This window comes from Cricetulus griseus, chromosome 5, assembly GCF_003668045.3.
Source record: "Cricetulus griseus strain 17A/GY chromosome 5, alternate assembly CriGri-PICRH-1.0, whole genome shotgun sequence".
NCBI classification, from domain to species: Eukaryota; Metazoa; Chordata; class Mammalia; order Rodentia; family Cricetidae; genus Cricetulus; species Cricetulus griseus.
This window is the reverse complement of record NC_048598.1, coordinates 78,329,787-78,351,528: the sequence shown is the minus strand read 5'-3', so window position 1 is coordinate 78,351,528 and position 21,742 is coordinate 78,329,787.

Here is a 21,742-nt window from a genome sequence, read left to right as displayed (position 1 = left end):
AAGAAAATACTGTGCAAATATAGGCTTACATTCCCACTGAAATATTGTTCTGCATTTTAATAGTTATGGTTGATACTTTTGTTCATTGAGTAAATAAATATACATGAAGAATTAAATGTTTTTTTGTTGAGGCCTGGAATTTATGTATTGTGTTTTTATTACTAATTCTGGGAAAATTAATACTGTTTCTGGCATAATCTATTTTTAAACAAAGGAAGTAAAAGTATTCATATCTGAATATTTGTTTCTATACACAATCTGTGAAGATTATTCACATGATTATTTCTTCAGAGTGGAATTAGAATGAAACATTAGTTTTTCTTATTTCACTATATCATTTCCTTTTGACATAAAATTGTACTCATTACTTTATAATTTGAAAAGAATCCAGTATAACAAACTAAATCACAAAATTAAACAAAAGCATAAAAGAATTTATGATCTTGAAAACAAAAAGCATTACCATAAAACATGATAAATCAAACCACAGAAGAACATGCATAAAAATTTGCAATTAACTTTAGGTCTTCAATTCTCCCTCAAGAAAACATATGCACACAGCTATGCGCAAACCAGAGAATGTGTTGCTGAGAAAGCTCTGCCTCTCCTATACCCCACTTCCTCTTTGTCCATGATTGCAACAATCTAAGGCATTTGCTCTCAGAGGGTGTGTTGGTCAAAGTGGATTATCAGATTTATTGGATTGGGAATCACCTGTAGGATTAGTAAAGTACCTCTGAGTGCATCCAGGAGGGAATTTCCAGAAATGAATAATTAAGAGGAAAAAGTCTGTCATTATCCCAGATGAATTAAGAAGGGGACTAGGGATACAAAGAACACAAGAATCTAGTCACCAAAACACCAAACAGTCCAATTAAAAAGTGGGGTACAAAACTAAATAGGGAATTTTTAATAGAGGAATCTAAAATGGCTGAAAGACAAATAAGAAAGTGTTTAACATCCTTAGCCATCAGGGAAATGCAAATCAAAACAACTCTGAGATACCATCTTACTCCTGTCAGAATGGCCAAAATCAAAAACACCAAAGAAAGTTTATGCTGGAGAGGATGTGGAGAAAGGGCTCACTCCTCCACTGCTGGTGGGAGTGCAAACTCAGTACAGCCACTTTGGAAATCAGTATGGTGATTCCTCAGGAAAATGTGAATCAGTCTACCACAAGACCCAGAAATCCCACTCTTAGGCATATAACCAAAAGATGCACATTCATATAACAAGGACATCTATTCAACTACGTTCATAGCAGAATTATTTGTAATAGCCAGAACCTGGAAGCCTCCTAGATGCCCCTCAACTGAAGAATTGATGAAGAAAATGTGATACATTTACACAATGGAGTATTACTCAGCAGAAAAAAAACCCAAAAACAATAGAATCTTGAAATTTGCATGCAAATTGGTGGAACTAGAAGTAATCATCCTGAGTGAAGTAACATGGTTTGTACTCACTCATATATGGATATTAGACATAGAACAAAGGATTACCACCCTACAATCCACACTGCTAGAGAACTAGGAAGCAAGGAGGACCCTAAGAGAGACATACATGGTCCCCTGGAGAAGGGGAAAGGGACAAGATCTCCCGAGCAAACTGGGAGCACAGGAGTAGGGGAGAGAGTTAGGAGAAAGAGAAGGGGAGAAGAGGAGCAGGGAGTAAGACATGAGGGACCAGTAAAGAATAGAGGAGAGCAAGAAAATAGATACCTTAATAGAGGGAACCATTATAGGTTTAAAGAGAAATCTGGCACTAGAGAAATGTGCAGAGATACACTAGGATGACCTCAACTAAGAATCTAAGCAATAGGGGAGAGGCTATTTTAAATGCTCTTCCCCTATAATGAGATTGATGGCTACCTTATATGCTGTCATAGAGCCTTCATCCAGTAGCTGATGGAAACAGAAGCAAAGACCCACAGCTAAGCACTAGCTGAATTCCTGGAATCCCGTTGTAGACAGAGAGGAGTGATGAGCAAAGAGGTCAAGACCATGCTGGGGAAACCCACAGAAACAGCTGACCTGAACAACGGGGAGCTCATGGACCCCAGACTGACAGCTTGGAAACCAGCATAGTATGGAACCAGGCCGCCTGAACGTGAGTGTTAGTTAGGAGGCCTGGGCAGTCTATGGGGCCCCTGGTAATGGAACAGCATTTATACATAGTGTACAAATGGACATCATGAGCCCATTCCCCATAGAGGGATACCCTCTCAGCCTAGACACATGTGGGAGAGACTCGGCCCTGCCACAAATGATGTCACAGACTTTGATGATCCTCCATAGAGGGTTTCACCCTTTCTATGGAGAAAAAGAGGGATAGGATGGGGGTTGGTGGGGAGCATGAGAGAATGGGAGGGAGAGGGAACTGGGATTGATATATAAAATAAGAATGTTTCTAATTTAAATTTAAAAAATGAATAAAAGAAGGGGACTAGGAAGGAAGTCAGGATGGGAAGAAGTCAGGTAGCTTAGTCATATATTTGAATTCTCTCTCTCTTCCTCTCCCCTTCCCTCCCATCTCCTTCCCTACATCCAACCCTCCCTCCTTTCTGCCTACCATACTGATAACTGTTATACTCTCCCATACTCTCCTTCTCACAACAATGGACACAAACTTCTGAAATCCTTCCATCCCAAATATATTTATCTTGCCATCTCATGGTTTCTTGAAGGTGCTTTGTCACAGAGATGAGAAACTAACACACAATTGTAGGTATCACTACCTAACATTGTATATTCATTTCAAGCTGATCATGCCAAAATATCAATAAGTGAATGGGTTAAAAAGATGGAATTTTTTCTCACAGTTCAGGAAGTCAGACATCAGAACCAGCATGTTAACAAGATTGGTTCCTTCTTGAGACTTTGAGAGTTGATCCTAGCTTCTTGTGGGTATCTGAAATCACTGCCATTTCTTGACTCAGAGACATCTGTCTGGTCTCAGAATCTTCCCTCACCTTCTTTGTATGTTCCCTTACTTTCAAAGGACATTAGTCATTGTATTAAGCCCTCACATCAAACCAGAGCAACCTCAGGCTCCTTAACTAGTGATATCTGCAGACTCTCTTTCTAAACACAGTGGCATTGTAAGATTCCGTGTGAGCATGAATTTTCATGAATATATTCAGACCAGCAGACATGGGCTGTAAGTGCATGACTGGTTTTCTTCTAGATTACAAATCTCTAAAGGTCAGGGGGCTCATACATCTCAATAAACCTGGCCATTCTGGTCATTTGACAGTAGATCTGGCTACCCAAACAAAATCCAGGTCAATAAGACAACTAGACCATTCAGAATAGAATGCAACAGTGTCTTGATGCCAGGGTTATTAAATAATTATAAGATATTGAGGAGAGAAATGTAGGGGGACTCTGTCCAGGTCACTCTGTAAATTTTCTCTATAAATACCCTTATATTTCTACTTGGCTCTGTATTGGTAATTTCCCACTATAGAGAACTGGTCTTTAAATATAACTGCCATAGTCTGGGGAACTGGCTTAGTTGGTAAAGAGATCGCCTTGAATGAATAATAAGAACCTAAGTTCTGATCTCAGAACTAATATAAAAAGCCAGTCACAGTGGCACTTGTATATAATCACAGAGATAGAGAGATGAGCAGCAGAGACAGTCAGATACCTGGCATACTGCCTGAACATTCTAGTCATCCAAAGAGAGATCTTGTTTCAAACAAAAGGTGGAAGATATTTGAAGGCTCTTGGCCTCTGCATATAAGCTGTACTCCACACCACCCCCACATACATAAGAGGGGGTGGAAGAGGGAGGGATCAACACATACACACACACACACACACACACACACACACACACACACACACACACACACACACAGGAGAGAGAGATAGACAGAGAGAGAGAGGGAGAGAGAGAGAGAGAGACCTCTAAGAGAGGTCCTAAATTGTCCTAAATTTCTAATTATGCTTACTGAGAACTTTTGAAGTAAAAAGTCCAAACCCATTGATTCCCCCTCTTCCCATGGCTACTCAAGAAATTCTCCCTTTGGAAGGAAGGTCATTACAGAAGAATCTGGGTGAGAGAACAGAGGAGATGTCCAAACCTAATAGTTTAAAAGCCTGCAAACACAGCAGAGCAGACATGGGAGGTGGGACAGCCTACAAACACAACAAAGAAGACGTTGGAAATAGATAAGTGACTTCGTGGGGATGAGAACCTGATATCTTTCTGTCTACCACCTTTCATAAATATTAGAAAGTTGATGCTTTGCCAGATCATCTTGAACCTGGTGACATTTCAAGTGATTCATCTGAAAAGAATCACAGAAGCTAAGCACATTTGTCCAAAATACTTTGTTTAAAATATTTTATAAGGGAAACTGGAGAGATGGCTCAGCAGTTAAGAGCACTGGCTGCATATCTGAAATAGCCCTTCAATTTTTACTTGGTGTTTACTCCCTTACTTTAATAGAGCAGTAGCTTCTAGACATAAAGCATATATTTTGGTGTCTTTAATATCTGAAAATTTATTTATTGGAGTAAACTTACTGATGTGCATTTGGTAGGGTCTGTATTCTAATTTTCAAACTATTAAACCTTAAGCCTTGAAGCATTGCATCATTGCTTTACAACCTTCAGTTTTGCCACTTAAGTTTGATGACATTCGCTTTCAAGTACTATTCACCCTTCACCTCCTCCTACTCTTTGGAAGCTCATGAGATCTTACCATTGTCCCTAATATCCTTCAATGTCACAAAGAATATGTCCACAATGTCCTTCTGTGGATCTGATTCACCAGCCTTCTAAAACCTTGCAGGGCTCCTTGAGCCTATTGGTTTAACATATCTACTTATACTTATTTGCTAATTTCCCACAGGTTAATTCTGTTTTGATTTTTGTGTGTTTTATGTCTATCACACTTATATTGATTGTTCTATCTTAGACTTTCCAACTCTCTTAGCATTATGTTCCTTTCAAGAAACTGTTCACTTCTGTCATCACCACCTGGCAGCTTCTCTATTCAAGTCCCTCCCTAGCATCAGCACACAGCTCAGAAACTTTAATCTTTCATCTGTCTATCAACTCCTATAGGAAAAAAACCCATGTAGTGGCTGCTCAGGCAAAGGTAGGGATGGTGTTTGATTGGTAGAATCAGTTAACTAACTACTCTGTGGTAGGATTTTAGCTGGAGTCCCCTTTCTCATGCTTTGTTTGACTCCTGCCTGGCTGGCTCCTGTGTTTTCCCCGAACAGACACAGAGAATAGATCTTCCTCCAGTTCTAGCTGTTCCCATCAAACTCTGCAGAGATCCTTGTCTGTATCATCTAGTCACAGTGTACATTATGAAGCCCACTGTCATTCCTAAAATGTTACTTATCATGTCACATCAGTCTTCCACACCACAATAGGAAGACACTTCTGAGTCACACTTTTGTCATTAGACACAACTTTTCTCAGAAACAAACATACCAACCCCTGACCCAGCCTTCCAGTATCAAATATCAATTTCTCACAAATGTTGTTTCCCAAAACTGAGTTTTAATGTGAGGAGATGGGTCTAGAGAGAGAGAAGAAATGAAACTAGTGCGCATTTGCATAAAAAACCAACTCCAAGTATTATCAAAATGCCACCACCATCTCTTAGATTATGTGTAACAAGTCTTGAAATTGTTTATACAGTGATTTTAAGAATAAGATAATTGTACAATCTTGGGATTATCTTTACCAATTGGAAGACCTGAAACATGTTGTGAAATGCCAAAATCAAGAGAGGATGGCAGGTTATGAAGACCCTTAGCTCTCCTTGCAAAAACTGGGGGCAGGGATTGCATCTGTGGAATTTCCAAGGCTCAGCTCCCTGCTTGGCCACCTGTGGCTAAGAGGCTTGGAACTGCAGCACCTGAGGCTCAGACTGCCACCCTGGCTAGCCACCTCCTCTCAGGGTGACAGGTGGGTTTATCCAACTCCTGGTGGTCCTGAGTGCCACTGACTGGCCACAACCTTTGGGGGATAAGAGACTCTCCTTCCTCTAGTGGTTCCAGCCTAGAAGCCCAGGCAGAAGCATGTCCAGCTGCATTCCAAGTCTCTGCCATAGGTTCACTTTCCCTGAGCTTCAGAGAACCAAGGGACCGTAGAAGCAGAAGAGCATCAGAAAATGGGAGCCCTGGGAAAAGCTTCCACAGGCTGCAGCAGTTTTTCAAAGCTCCAGAACTAATAACTCCAAATCATTGTGGGAGCAACCCCCAAGGCCAAACATCATGGGAAGTTCTCAGTCGGATCTGCACAGATGAGGCCACTGGAGCTTTGCTCGGTACAAGATTCTGATAGGGTGGGAAGGGCACAACTCTAAATGTGATCTGGAGTGGTCCACAGCCAAAACTCGCCTGCTGGGAGTCCTGCTTATGCCAGACAGACATCACCAAGACCTTGCTACCCAAGTTTTCTTTCATTAATGAGGAATTCCAGCACTATGGAGAAGTATCTCATAATCTAAGTTCTAGAAACAAGACCATAAGTAATTATGTGTGTTTTTGTTAAATTCGATCCCATAAAGATCCTGTCAGTTTCCTACCTGATCACCAAAAACACCAGTTTCTTCCTTTTGTAGCCTTGCCAGTAGCATTGTTGTCAAAGGATCTTACCAACGTGAAGAGTGACATGTGTGTTCTTTATTATGCTGCTGAGCATCTCTCCATACCTCTAAAGATCATTGCCCTTAGTCTGCCTCGTTTGTCTTACTCATCTGACTGGAAGCACTTCATGACTTTCCCCTCATAGGTGCATGCATGGGCACTTGAACACTGGTACCACCCCCCCACCCCCGCTTCCTCATCAAGTCCACTTTGTGTTGGTTATCTATTCCTGGGCATGGGGTCTGTCCTGAGTGTGGTCATTATACCACATATCACACCATTGAAGAAAACTATCCCTCTCTCCCCCAGCACTGATCAAATGACAAAAGCTCCTTAGCTATTGATGCAATTTCCTACCTGCTTTCCCTTCTCCGTGCTAGTATTTCATCTGGCTTTAGCTTACATAGGTCTTATGCAGGCTGTCACAATCACTATGATTGCTTCTCTATTCCAACAGTGCATGCCGGAAATAGTCCTTTCCAGCTCTATGAATATGAACCAGTAGGGATGAAACTTGCAGTTGACTACCAGGTAGATGTCTCTCTCCATGTACTTTGACTCAAGTATTTGTCTTTATCAATGGGATCTTATTGACAAGTTCTGGCGGTAACCAAGATGACTGGCAATGTTTGGGGGTGTCTCAGAATCTGTAATGTTTGGGGGCATCTATGGGAACCTATGGGTCAAAAATCAAAAAAGGGTAAATCATTCCTGATGTTGGGGTTTTACTTGGTAGTGTTTGGTGTCTAGTTGAAGTATTTTCCCCTCTATTATTGACTGAATCAATTTAAACTCTTTTCACATATGTATATATTTTAGCAAGCTTTTATGGTAGTAGGCTTTTATATGGCTTTTTCAAAAGGCCCCAATCCCCTACCCCACTGAATACTTCCTGACTATTTCCTTCTTTATCCCTTTATAAAACTGTATTCTGTATACTCTTCCTTGAAAGATTCCTTCCTCTGCATGGCATTTCACTAGTTATATCATCTTTGTGGGGTTTCCAAATGGAACGTACATACCTGAAGCCTAAAAGCTGAGATGCACATTTGAGAGAAAATAAGCAATACTCATCTATCTCTCCTTTCATTCCATATTTACTTTTGTGGGGGACCGAATATCCCTCTTATGGAATATTTTGGGTTCCAGGCTCTGGCTGCCATTGGCACCAGGAAGCTCCGGGTCACCATTGTATTGTTAATTAACACTAGGCTGTTACTGTTTACCATAGCCTCAGAGTAATATGCCTCTTATTTGCATCTGTATGTGCCTAAGCATCTGAATAGGCCCTCACCTGGGCAGAGGAGCTGGAGGTATAAGTAACTTGGGAGGACAAAGGTTAGAAGCGAAGAGGTGAGCAGGCCAGAGCAGAGAGGAGAACAAAGAGAGAAATGGTTGCCTCATGTTATTAGCAGGATGGTTAAGAAACACCAGAAAAGATGACTAATAAAGAAATGACTCTAGTTCCACAACATGGAACTGAGAGCTCTCTAAAGATGACAAGATGCCTGTGTTTGATCTTTATCACCGTTGGGTCGCTAGGAGCTTCCAGGTCCACACACCCCCACTCAGGTAGAACCTCATGGACTAAAGCTGAGACAAGCCGGGTTACGACAAATACTTTATATATTTAGTTGTTCCAGTGTTGGAGCAAATACCCACAGTTACTAATCCTCCCATCATATAATATATTTTGTTGTCATTTATGGTCTTCTTAGCTACTGTTCAATTGCTATGAAGAGACAATATGACCATGACAGCTTATAATGTTAGACCCCCGAAAACTCAAGTATCCGGGGTCTCAGGCCAGGTTCACGGTCACCCCAATCACCAGGCAGATTCGAGAGCTTGCTGCAAACTGCACGAGGCTTTATTGTAATTTAACGAACTAACCCCATGTTAGCTCGGGTCTTTCACCCACCCGCCATGGCAGACGGCTAGAAAAAGACGGCTCCTACGGGCTCCCAAAAGATCTTATAGGGCAGCGTAAGGGGAGTGTCTAGGGGTACGCACAGGCTTACGCACAGGCTCATGATTGGTGTGCCTCCAGGCTTGGAGGGCTTGCCCTGTGTTGATTGGTCAACTGGTTGTTATGGCTCATAGGCCCTCCCAGGGTGGTTGCTATGCTCTCTACGTCATTGCTGTGCGCTTGTCCGTAAAGCACACCCAGGGTCGTAAAGCATAGCGCCACCAGCTAACTTCTGATTGGTTCCTTGTCACAAGACAGGCATCTGACCTCTAAGTGACCAAGGCAGGTATATGGCAAGCACATGTTCGGCTGTTATGGCTGCCAAAAGGGAAGCCGGTTCCTTCAATAAAAGAAAGCATTTAATTGGTGACTTGCTTATATTTTCAGAGGTTACTCCATGATAATCATGGCAGGAAGCATTGCAGCAGGCAGGTAGGAATGGCTCTGAAGCAGTAGCTAAGAGAGTACATCTGATCCACAAGCATGTGGTAGAGAGAGTAAGACTGGGCCTAACCTAGGCTTTGGAAACAAAAAGACTAACCCCAATGACATACCTCCTCTAACAAAACCACACTAATGTTTTCCAAATAGTTCCACAAACTGGGAACCAAGCATTCAAATATATAAACCTATGGGGGGAGCAATCTCATTCAAAGCACCACAATGGATTTTAACATAAAGCCTACATTATCAAATGAAAATATAACCATTCCTGCTCTTGTTTTTGTTTCTATTTGCATAGAATAGTTTTTTCTACCCTTTACATGCATATCCATATAGGTGAAATATGTTTCTTGAGGGAAACATATAATTAGGTCTTGTTTTAATTAGGGAATTCAGTCTATTTATGTTCAAGACAAGCAATGACAGGTAGAGACTCACTACTATCATTTTGTTTCTCATGTTCTTGTTTTGTGATTTATTTGCTGTTGTCTTCTCATAGTTTCTTCCTTTCTTCTTTTAACTATTTCTAAATACCCCGTTTTCTCCAAAAGACCGATTTTCTTAATGTTTCTTTTATTTCTGAGATTAAAGTGTAATTACATTATTTTCCCCTTTACCTCCATCCCTCCAAACCCCCCTTTTTCTCTTTCAAAGTCATGGTCTCTTTTTCATTAATCATTACTAAGTGCATATATGTATATACATATACACACCTATGTCTAACCTACTCAGTGTGTATAATGTCACTTGTTTGTGTGTGTTCAGTGCTGATCATTTGATATTGGATAGTCAATTGGTGTGCTCTTCCCCAGGAGATGTTTCTCCCATACTGAGAATTTCTTAGTTGCTCATAGTTCTTTGTGTAGGGTTGAGGCTTCATGGTCTTCCTCCCTTCTTATTTGGCATGTCTATAGCTGCTGTCTTTGTTCAGGCATGTTTGGGCAGCCATGCTGGAGACACGTCATAGTTGCAGATTCTGACATTACTAGGAGAACCATCTCACATCAAACTCCATAAACCTCTGGATCATAATCTGTCCATGCAGCCGCTTCTACAGTTTTCCCTGAGCCCTGAGTGCAGGAGTTGTTTGGGGGCTTAGCTCCACATCTCTGGAGTTTTCTTGATGGTGTTTTTCTGTAATAGTCTGTGGATATTACAAAGAGAAACTTCCTTGATAAGAAGTGAGGACTATATTTATCTGTAGGTACAAGGACAGATATTTACAATGTGGTTAATTATACTGGTTTAGTAAAGTGGTGGTTGTAGGTTCTCCACCAAGATCCATGACTTCACTAGCTCTGGGTAGTTGGCTGGGTTTCCATTACCATGCATGGGTTCTAGCATGTTGAGTACTGGCTAGGTTTCCAGTACCATGCATGGCTTCAAGCATGTTGAATGCCATAAGTTCTTTTAGTTTGTTGCTATGGCTCTCCAAATGTACATTAATTCTGGTTCCCTCCTCTACAGTTTCTGTTTGAGATTTTTAGATATTATTTTAATCTCTGTTAAATTTCTCTGATAAATTTCTGAGTTGTGTGTTGGCATTACCTTAGAGTTGACTTAGTTTCTTCAAGACAGCTGTTTTGAGTATTTGGTCATCCCAGCTTGCATCAGTTATTGATGCCTTCTTTGTTCCATTTGGAGAGTACACTGCTCTCCATTTGCTTTTAATTTCTATGAGTTCAGGTCTGTGCCTTTGCACCGAGGAGTTTGATAGTTACCCTGGTCTTTGCCATCTAACTTGCTTGTGTTTGTTTTGTAAAAATGTTGGATCCTTAACTCAGAGTCAATACTTCCTTATGCCACCAGATGGCATCTGAAGCCCAGGTAGCTTCAGGTCTTGGCATAGCATAGTACATTTTCAAGATGTTCCAGCTTGAGCCCCACACAAGAGGGGAGCAGGAATTGTGGGAGCCAGAGGGGTCCGGGACACCCGGAGATCATGGCCCATGAAATCAGCTAGGGACTCACAGAGACTGAAATAGCAATCATGGTCCCTGCATGCATCTGTTCTAGGTCTTCTGCATACATGTTATGGTCCTTAGCTTCTTTGGGGTGATTCCTGATACTGGAAGTGGGGTTGTCTCTGACTCTGTTGCCTGCTTTTGGGGGCATTTTCCCTTCTGCTGGGTTGCCTCTCCCACACTTGATGTGAGTTTTTTATTTGTTTTATTTTGTCTACCTAACCCCATTGTATTTTGTTCTGTAGTGTTCAGTTGATGTCCCGGGGAGGCCTGCTCTTTTCTGGGGGTGTATAAAGAACTAAGGGAGAGTGGAGGTGGAGAGGGAACTGGGAGGAGTGGAGTGAGGGGATGCTGCAGTCAGGAAGTATTGTATGGAAGAAGAATAAGTAAAAAATTGAAATAAATAAATAAATAAATAAATAAATAAATGTGATTCTGATTCTCAACCTGTCGGTCACGACCCTTTTGGAAGGTAAAATGACCCTTTCACTGACATCATCTAAGGACATCAGAAACACATATTTCTGATGGTCTTAGGAATTGAGATGCTGCTCCCCTCTCTATCTCCAGGCAGGTCTGCCCACATGCAGAAATGCCCACATGGGAGTACATGGTGAGATAACATCATTGAGACAACCCCAGAAAACACACCCCAAACAAATACAAGTGTATGTGACGTGAACCATAATTTACTTATGCAGAGAAGTCACACATGTATAGAGAGTTGCTACTGTGTTAAAAGCAGCAGTATTGGAGGTAAAAGTGTATTTCATGGATTATAATTATTGGCTAAATGTAAAATCATGTATTGTAAAATCATCAAGTACTTCAAAGTACACACACACACACACACACAGAGAGAGAGAGAGAGAGAGAGAGAGAGAGAGAGAGAGAGAGATGCACATGCACATGCACATGCACATGCACATGCACATGCACATGCACATGCACAGGCAGGCACACAGGAACTTAATCTGGAAGCTGAATGGTCTTACCTGTGGGTATCGTGAATACTGCCCCCTTGTGTTAGTAATAGGAATAGGTATGAAAAAAAAAAACAACCAAAAGAATGATAAATTATAGGAAACTTTAATGAACTATGCCATGCATCATATTTTGTATTATTAAAGCTACTGTTATATATTATTTTCACTAGAAAACCATCCCATGACCATAGATCATGTAGAGAAGAATGCCAAGAAAAAAAAACATAATGAGGATTTCTTTACAGTATGGTTTTACCTCAAAAATTACAGCAGGAATTAAGAAACCACAATGTGTTATCCGTTATGAAACTATCAGCTATACTTCCTGCCTGGCTACTGACCAATCAGTGTTTTATTCATCAACCAATAGGAGAAACATATATACAGAAGGACATCCTCCATCAGTCCACAGAATAGATGACATGTCTGCTGATGTTCTTAATCCACGAAATTAAATCTGCTCCATTTCCAATACTTAGTATCCAGCTTGATGAATCTATAGACATTGCAAACTGTTCATAGTTACTTGTTTATGTAGGTATGTTAATGATGGCAACTTTAAAGATGAGTTCCTCTTTTTGCAAACATCTTGAAACAACTACTGCATATGAAGTACTTGACACAAATGGTTCTTTCCTGAAAGAACAAAAGATCTCTTGGAAAAGGTTGTGGTATTTGCACAGATGGTACTCCAGCAATGGATTTCAACATGTGGAAGGAGTCACCAAACGTCACCGGAACTCACTGAATGATTCATTGGCAAATACTAACAACAATTATTCTGCCACAAGAGTTACAAGAAGTATACCTGGGGATGGTGGTGCACACCTTTAATCCCAGCTCTCAGAAGGAGAGGCAGGTGTATATCTGAGGGTTCAAGGCCAGCCTGGTCCACAAAACAAATTCTGAGACAGACAGAACAGTTGCACAGAGAAACTGTCTCCAAAAATCAATTAATAAATAATAGTTTCAAGAAGTAATGAAAAGCAATGTAAGTTCCATCAGTCTCTAAACTCTAACACTCTGAACCACCAACTGTTTTGTCATCTGTACTACGAGTTGCATGTGTGGACAAAGCTCTGGTATTTCACACTAATAATTGTCAAGAGGAGAAGTTTTAGAGCATGCTTTTGGGCTTCATGATGAATACACAACATTTTTAATCAGAAAGCAACGTGGCAGTTCCAAACATCAATGAAGGTAAATTTCAGAAAGAGCTTACTTGGTCGACATCTTTACCATCTTGAATGAGTCAAATTTATTGCTGCAAGGACCAAATACAACATGCCTGGATTTGTCTGAAAGATCTGATCATTCTAAATGAAACTTCAGCTTTGGCAAAAAAAAATAGATGAAGATAAATTTATATGCTGCCTACTCTATTTGTTTTCTTTGAGGAACATGACACTGAACCAGACAAAAGGATTATGACAATTTCTGTGACAGATCACTTGCACATACCTGAAGCAAAATTTCACCATATTTTCTAAATCTACCTGACACCCCATTTGCAATTTCTAGAAGGCCATTCACAGTCAAAGCTGGAGATGTTCCTGAGAGAGCTCAAGAACTTGTTGAACTTGTTAACAGAATGCAGCAAGAACTATTTCTCTATAATGCCAGTTACAAAAGTCTGGATCAAGTGTTTGCATTCATAACCTGTTCTGCCTGAGACTGTGTTGCACCCTCTTCCATTCCCAACAACTAATCTCTGTGAAACAGAGCTTCTAGCTTACTGATTATCAAATCAAAATGCAGGAATAGACTTGCTGTGGAAGATGATCTTTGTTCTGCTCTTGCAAAGACTGCCCTGAGAATTACTGATCTAGTGAGAAAGAAGCAACCTCAATCTTACCACTGACCTTGGTTTTTTTACTCATACTGTTGCAGGGAGCCTTACCCATGCTATACTCAGGGGGCCCCTGAAGGCTTCATACAGGAAGGCCAACCATGCAAAGAAATAAGAATGAAAACCCAGTGCAGATTGACTTCGTCAACCAGGATCAGTCTTTGGGCAGTCTAATAACAGGTGATTTATTCCCAATGCATTTAAGCCCAGCATTAGAAAGGTTGAGAACCACTGAGTTACAAGATCCTGGAGAGAACCTTGGTGTACCTGGAAGTCTGGGAAGTTATAATCAGATTCCCTCCGGGAGGACCAGTGCAGTGCCTCTTGCAATGCATGAAACTGGTTGTTTTGAACGTTTCTTTTTGATGTTTTCCCAGTTGAATGTGGAAAATGTTCAGCATTCTGGGTGGTCACCAGCCTCAACCTACTTTTGTTCTAACTGGTGTCAGGGCATTAAGGCCTGTCAGCACTGGCCACTCCTCCACTTCACAGGAGGTGGCTCAGGAGAGGAGAGGAAGGACAATGGACAGCTGTATTCGGGTTTTGTGGCATAGTGAAGCTCAGTTGCTTCTACTGCACCTTTCTGATGAAGTCATTCCTTGTACACTCCTCTTTACTCTCAATTGTGCAGCTGCGCTGTTACTATTTCACTCTGAGTTTAGCCTAGAGGACAGTTCCCAGGCTCTAACTTCCACACACCAAGTACAACTTCACTCAATGTAACAGAATCAAAGATTGCAGAGTTATAGCAAATAGGAAGAGAAACTGGCTTTCCCTGTGAATATTAAAATGTTTCTATGTGAAAATACCCCTATTTTAATTAGTTGTGTATGTTTTGAATAAAAAGATTTCTTAAAATCCATAAATAATCCACCCCAGGGAATGAGAACCAATTCCATTGTTTCCTTAATACGGTGTGATTTGCTTGGGAACAAGTAAGGTTGGTAGTCTATGATTATTACCTGCTGTTCCTGACATCTGTGACTCTTCTTAAACAACAGGCTAATATACATTTATGGAGGGAGAGGATAATATAACATCATCACAGTTCTCCATTCTAAGCCACACATGTACACACACACACACACACACACACACACACACACACACACACACACACACACACACTTGAAATAAAGGAAGCACAGACTTCTAAGAAAAAAAAATGTGATGTAATATTACATTTGTCACAATTTTTATTTTTGGTGAAAAAGAATCATTCTTTTATCCTGTAGCAAAAAACTAAGACTATATTCAGGAGATTTTCTTGATTTAAATTTTGTACTGTCCGTGACACACCCAATCTTCCTCATGTTGTTAGGTGAATGGTGAAAAAGTAAGCCTGAATAATAGGCTCTCTATTGGTCTCTAAAATAGCATGACATCCAATGAGACCACCAAACAGATATGTTAGAGAATATTAATGTCTAAGAAAATTGAAGTACTGAGGATGTTGCTTAGTTGTAGCATTCTTACCTAGCATGCCAGAGGCCATAGGATCAAGTTCTAGCATCAAATACAAGTTATAAAATACAGCCAGATTTATTTTCCGGAAATCTTAGTATTATTAAAAATATATGTTAGATGTAACAGAATATACTTATATAAATGATAAATTTCCTTTTCTTCCCTATAAGAATTTTAATAGCAGAGAATGTGAGTATGGCAGAACTTTTATTCTTAAGAAAACATTATTTTTAATAATTTTAGAGTCACAGAATGGTCACAAAAGTTATACAGAGGATTTCCACATGCACTAAAACAGTTTTCCCTAATACTGATTTCTCATGGTATGCTTAAGAAACAAAACACCAATAGACACATCACTCCTAATGTAAACTATATTGGCCTAAATACACTAAAGTATATAACTCACCAGTGTCAACACAATAATTTTTAAATTATCAGAAATAATTAATTTTAAGAGTTATTAAATGATATTCTAGAAAAATGTTTTACAAATATGCCATTTCATTTATTAACTATTTTCTGTCTGTGAGCCCCTATACATCCAGGCTAGTTGATTCTCTGGGGGTTTTGTGGTGTTCTTGACCCTTCTGGCTCCTACAATCCTTCCTGCCTCTCTTTCACAGCATTGCCTGAGCTCTGCCTAACATCTGGCTTTTGGGGGTTTCCACATCTGTTTCCATCAGTTGCTGGGTGAAACCTTCTGATGATAACTGGGCTAAGCACCAATCTATGAGTATAGCAGAATATCGCTGGGAATCATTTCAGTGGCATTTAATTTAATTTTTTATATTAATGCTTGTTTCTATCCTTGCTCCCTAGGATAACCAGACTCCAGGGCTTAGCCCTCCATACTATGTCAGGGATGGGTTCCCTCTCATAGTGTCAGTGTCAATCTGGCCAGTCATTGGTTTGTAACTACCACGAATTCTGCTCCATCTTTACCCCAGAACGTCTTCTAGTGGGACAAATTGTAGGTCAGAGGTTTTGCAGCTAGACTGGTGTCCCAATCCTTCCATTGGAAATAGTCACTGGTTACAGGAGATAGCTGTCTCATGCAAGGACAACCAGTGAGCCTGCATGGGATTGACCTAGGCCCTCTGTACATGTTAAGCTGTATAGCTTGGCCTCCTGGTGAGACTCCTAACTTTGGGAGTAGGGTAGTCTCTGATTTTTACTGGTTTACTATTTCTCCTACTGGGTTGCCTTGGCCAGCCTTAATAGAAGGGGAGGTGAATAATCTTACTGCAACATGGTATGCTATGGCTAGCTGATATACATGGGAGGCCTGAAGAGAAATTGAGAAGGAGAGGATGGGGTTGGTGGGGGGCGGGGGGACTGAGGCACTGGGAGGAGAGAATGGGGAGGGGGAATCTGCTGCTGAGATGTGAATAAATAAATAAATGTACCAAAAGAATTTTCCACTAATTAATGAATATGAAATAAGGAACACAATGGTCAGGTAACTCAGGAATTGCAAGACATGCCCAATTCTGATAACCTGGGGCAACAAGTTGGAAATTATACACCCATTTCATATAAGACTCCTAAGGATCTTCAGAAGGCTTATGCTCAATACGGATGACTGTTCCTTTTACATTGTCTCTCCTTGATTCTATCACTGGGAATGTTTTTGCTCCCTCTGATTGGATGATCTTAGAAAAGCTTGTCTTACTGGGGATGAATATTTACTGTGGAGGACGATTACTCACAAGGATATCGGGATCAAGCTATTAGAAATCAGCAAAATAATGTGCCTAGAACTTTTGAAATGTTGGCAGGAGAAGGCATATATAGTGATGCTCAACAACAGATGGCAAATTCTCCTGAGGCTTATGGATAAATAAATGCTTTGGCACAGCAAGAATGGCATATGTTACCAGATTCTATAAGGAAGACAAACTCTGAGATCAGATAAGGGCCTGAAGAACTATATCAAGATTTTGTCTGTCTTTTGCAGGTGCCTAGTCTCCTGGTTGCTAATGGTCTCATGTACATTGCCTGGCATTTGGGAATACCAATGCGGCATGCCAGAAATGCCATCCATCCCTTTTGAAAGACAGGAGATATTAATGATTACATCCTCCTCTGTAGGTTTGTTTCAGTTAGGTAGTGATTATCACGTTGGCCTCACATCCTCCACTGTGCTGATATTGGGTCATGACATATTCAAAGGTTATCTCTGGCTGCGGTCCTCTAAGGGCAGAGAATGCCTCAACTGTATTAAAATTTGTTGATTCAGCTTTAGAGAGAGCTAGGGAACCATTTCCTTTTGCTTTTACTATACATTATATGGATGAGTTTCTGCTGAAAAATAATAGAATACTGGGAGATCTGTTTGCTGAAGTAAAATTGGATTAACCCATTATGGGTTGATTATAGCTCCTGATAAAATTCAAAACACTTGTCCAATCTTATGTCTTTGAAAGTTGATAGTCTTCAGCAATCATTTCTCAAAAGGTGGAAATTAGGAAGGACACCTTAAAAACTAAATGGTCTTCAAAAACATGTAGGGGACTTAAGGACATCAAATAAAGTTCATCAAATGATGTCCTAATCCTTTATCTCCTAGAGAATGGAAAAGTCTGCATGTATAGCATGACATCAGGTGGAAAAGGCACTTAGAAGCACCAGCTTCAGCACATCTCACATCCCTATGCTGTTCCTGCGTTGTTAGTTATCCCTTCTCCCAACATCCACACAGGGTTGCTCTGGGATGAGGAACCAACAGAATGGATACATCTCTCTATCAGTCCAAAAAGAGTTATCACATCATGTTGGCTCATGGTTGCTGAATTTATAATTCTAAGCAGGTCTCACACAAGGCAATTATTCAGACAAGAGCCAATAAAAGTTTGTATTCCTTATGATAAAAGGCAGTTAGAATTTTTGTTTTTACCATGAAAGGGTATTAGATCTTGTCAAAGGATTTTTCAACATCTAAAGAGATGAGTGTGTGTGTGTGTGTGTGTGTGTGTGTGTGTGTGTGTGTATGTGTGTGTGTGTGTGTGTGTGTGTGTGTGTGCTCATGCGTTTTTCTTTTGGTTTCTTTATATGATGGGTTATAATGACAGATATTTGTATGTGAACCATCACTGCATCTCTGGGATGCAACCAGCTTGATCATGGTGGATGATTTTTTTTTCTTTGGTGTATTCTTGGATTTTGTTTATAAGTATTTTATTGAGTATTTAAGCATCAATGATCAGGAGGGAAATTCTCTTTCTTTGTTGAATCTTTATGTGTTTTGGGTATCAGGGTGTCTGTGACCTCATAAAATGAATTTGGCAATGTTCTTTCTGTTTCTACTTTATGTAATAATTAGAAGAGTGCTGGTATTTTCTCTTCTTTGAAAGTATGGTAGAATTTGACACTAAAACCACATGGCTCCTGGCTTTTGGGGGGTTGGGAGACTTTTAATGACTGCTTCTATTTCCTTAGGGATTATAGGTATATTTAAATTGTTTATCTGATCAGGATTTAACTTGGTAAGCGGTATCTATCAAGAAAATTGTCCATTTTTTTTAGATTTTCCAACTTTGTGGGGTACAGGTTTTTGAGGTATGACCTAATAATTCTTCGAATTTCTTCAGGGTCTGTTGTTATGTCTCCCTTTCGTTTCTGATTTTGTTAATTTGGATCTCCTCTTTCTCCTTTAATTAGTTTGGATGAGGGTTTGTCTATGCTGTTGATTTTCTCAAAGAATCAACTCTTTGTTTCATTGATTCTTTGTATTGTTCTCTGTGTTTCTGTTTTATTGATTCCATCCCTCAGTTTGATTGTTTCCTATCATCTACTTCCCTTGGGTATGTTTGCTTTTTTTGCTTGAGAGCTTACAAGTGTGCTGTTAAGTTGATGGAATGTGATTACTTCAATTTTCTTATGTAGGCACTTACTACTATAAACTTTCCTCTTAGTGCTTCTCTCATTGTGTCCCTTAAGTTTCTGTATGCTGTGCATTCATTTTCATGGAATTCTAGGAAGTCTTTAAATTCTATTTTTATTTCTGCCTTGACCCATTCAGTAGAGAGGTCTTCAGTTTCCATGATTTTATAGGTTTTCTGTTGTGTGTGTAGTTCCTGTTTTCTTACCTAGATATTTCCATCTCCAGGATTCCCTCAGTTTGTGGTTTTTTTTTATTCCCTTTATTTGCATTTTCAGGTCTTGAATAGTTTTATTCATTCCCTTTACTTGTTTGTTTGTTTTTTTTCTTGACTTTCTTTAAGGAATTTATTAATTTCCTCCAATTGTTTGTATTTTCTTGGATTTCTTTAAATGATTTACTAATTTTCTCCCATTTTTTTGCTTGTTTTCCTAGATTCCTTTAAAGAGGTTCTTCATTTCCTCTGTAAAAACATCTAACATCTTCATAAAATCGGTTTTAAGGTCATTTTCTTATGCTTCAGCTGTGTTAGCATATTCAGAGGTTCTTCTAGTAGGACAGCTGGGCTCTGGCAGTACTGTATTGCCCTCTGCCAATGATTGTGTTCTTACACTGGCATCTCTGCATCTATGTTTGCAATGAATATAGGGCTAAGTGCCAGTTTCTGATTTTTTTCCTTGTTGGATAGGTATTTTCTTCCTTGGTTTGTGTTTCCTCTCTGATCTCCTAGACTTTGTAGTCTCTATTTCTGGAAGCCAGTGTGACCTCCTTTCTAGCAGGGAGTCTCTGTTCTTCTGCATTGCTTGGTCTGCACTGGTTCTTCTGACTGTTGTGACCTGCACACGAGCAGAAGATATCTCCTGTCTAGAGGCCTGGCATGGGTAGCAAGGGGTTGGGGTAGTGATGAATGGACGGTGGGAATGGGTGTCATTGGCTTGGGTCTTTGGATCTGAAAGGAGGTTATGGGAGTATTCAAGGGCAGCTGGATCTCTTTTCCTAGGAACTGACACCTAAAGGAAGTATAAGAATCTCATGCATGCTTTCATCAGAACACTTCAGCATTAGAAAAAAACCTGGCTTTCACAACTAAAGAGCAGGCTTGCTTGATAGTTAAGAAATTCCCTTCATGCATAAAAAATCAATATTATACCTCTTTCCTCCATATGCTGTAACTCCCTAAGGATTGTTGTCAAATCATGTTTAGCACATGGATATTATCCATGGCCCCACTTTTGGGAAGTTAAAATGTGTTCATGTCATTGTGGACCCCAATTCATTCCTCATAGAACTGTTCTCCAATCAGGGGAAACAGTTAAAGATGTTATCTCCTTTTTAGTCTGAGCTTTTGAAATTTTAGGCTCCTGAAAAGTGTTGAAAACTGACCATTCTTTTGTCTCTACTGCCAAATCTTTCCAGGAATTTTGCAAACAATATGCCTTAACCCATACCTCAAGCATTTCATATAATCCTCACGGTCAATTCTTTTGTTTGTGAAAAAACCTCGTGTACAACTTAAACATTATTAAAAATAAAGGAGGAGGAAGTGTGGTATGGCTATTCCTTATAATATGTTATGGTTCTTTGGAGAAATTTTTGTTCAGCCAATGGAATGGCCCAGATCAGCAATTTTCTGGAGCTGAGATTATGTTTATGTTTTTTTTTTCCTGCAGGGTGATGAAAAGCTGTGGGGACACCTGAAAGACTGACCCAACCTGGGGAAGGTGGACAAATAGGTTCCAAAATGTGTCTGCATTGGCTTCACCTGAAGAAAAAGAAAAGAAGAGGGCAACGGAGTCGTCAAGCCAATAAGAACAGAGAATCTCCCTACCAACAATAATTCAGATGAAGAAATGAGTGACGGATGGAAAGAAATGGTGAATCTCATGGGAAGCAGGTGGTTGCTGTTCCTTTCTATATTGTCTCTATCAAATGCATCTGTTACTGCTATGTCATCTTGGGCTTATATTTGTGATCCTCCTCTACTTCACTTTATTAGATGAGAAGAGAATAACACCTCCCCACAACTGGTCATATTGTTCCCTAGACAAAGATGGTCACATGCCAATTTCTTATCTAAGTTTAGGCCTCCCTTGGTGAAATATAAACTATTAGATATTCAAAGTTCAATGGATTACCCTCCTCCAATCCTGTGCAAAACCTAGCAACAATTCTTGGTCATTAATTTTTGTCACCGATTGAACTGTGGTCCATAGAATTATCTGTGGGAATTTTGTTTGGGAATATATTTAGAAGCATTATAGCCTTGAGATTGATTTGCTACTACATGTCCTTTGAAAAAATGACTTGTATACCTTGAAATTAAAAACTAAAAAAGTGAGAACTTTGGGGAATCATGGAGTTGACCTGGTCTAGCTACATTAAGAGGCATACATTGTAGGTATTTCAGGTTAGATTTCATGACACGGTTCTTGTGGCACTGTGTCCCTTTCAGTTACTGAGAAACGGAGGCACTTCCTCAGACAGTGAAGCATTCAGGCTGCCTGCGTTTGTCTGAGTTCCCTAGAAGCTTGGCTGGACAATTGGTCTTAGACATTAACCTT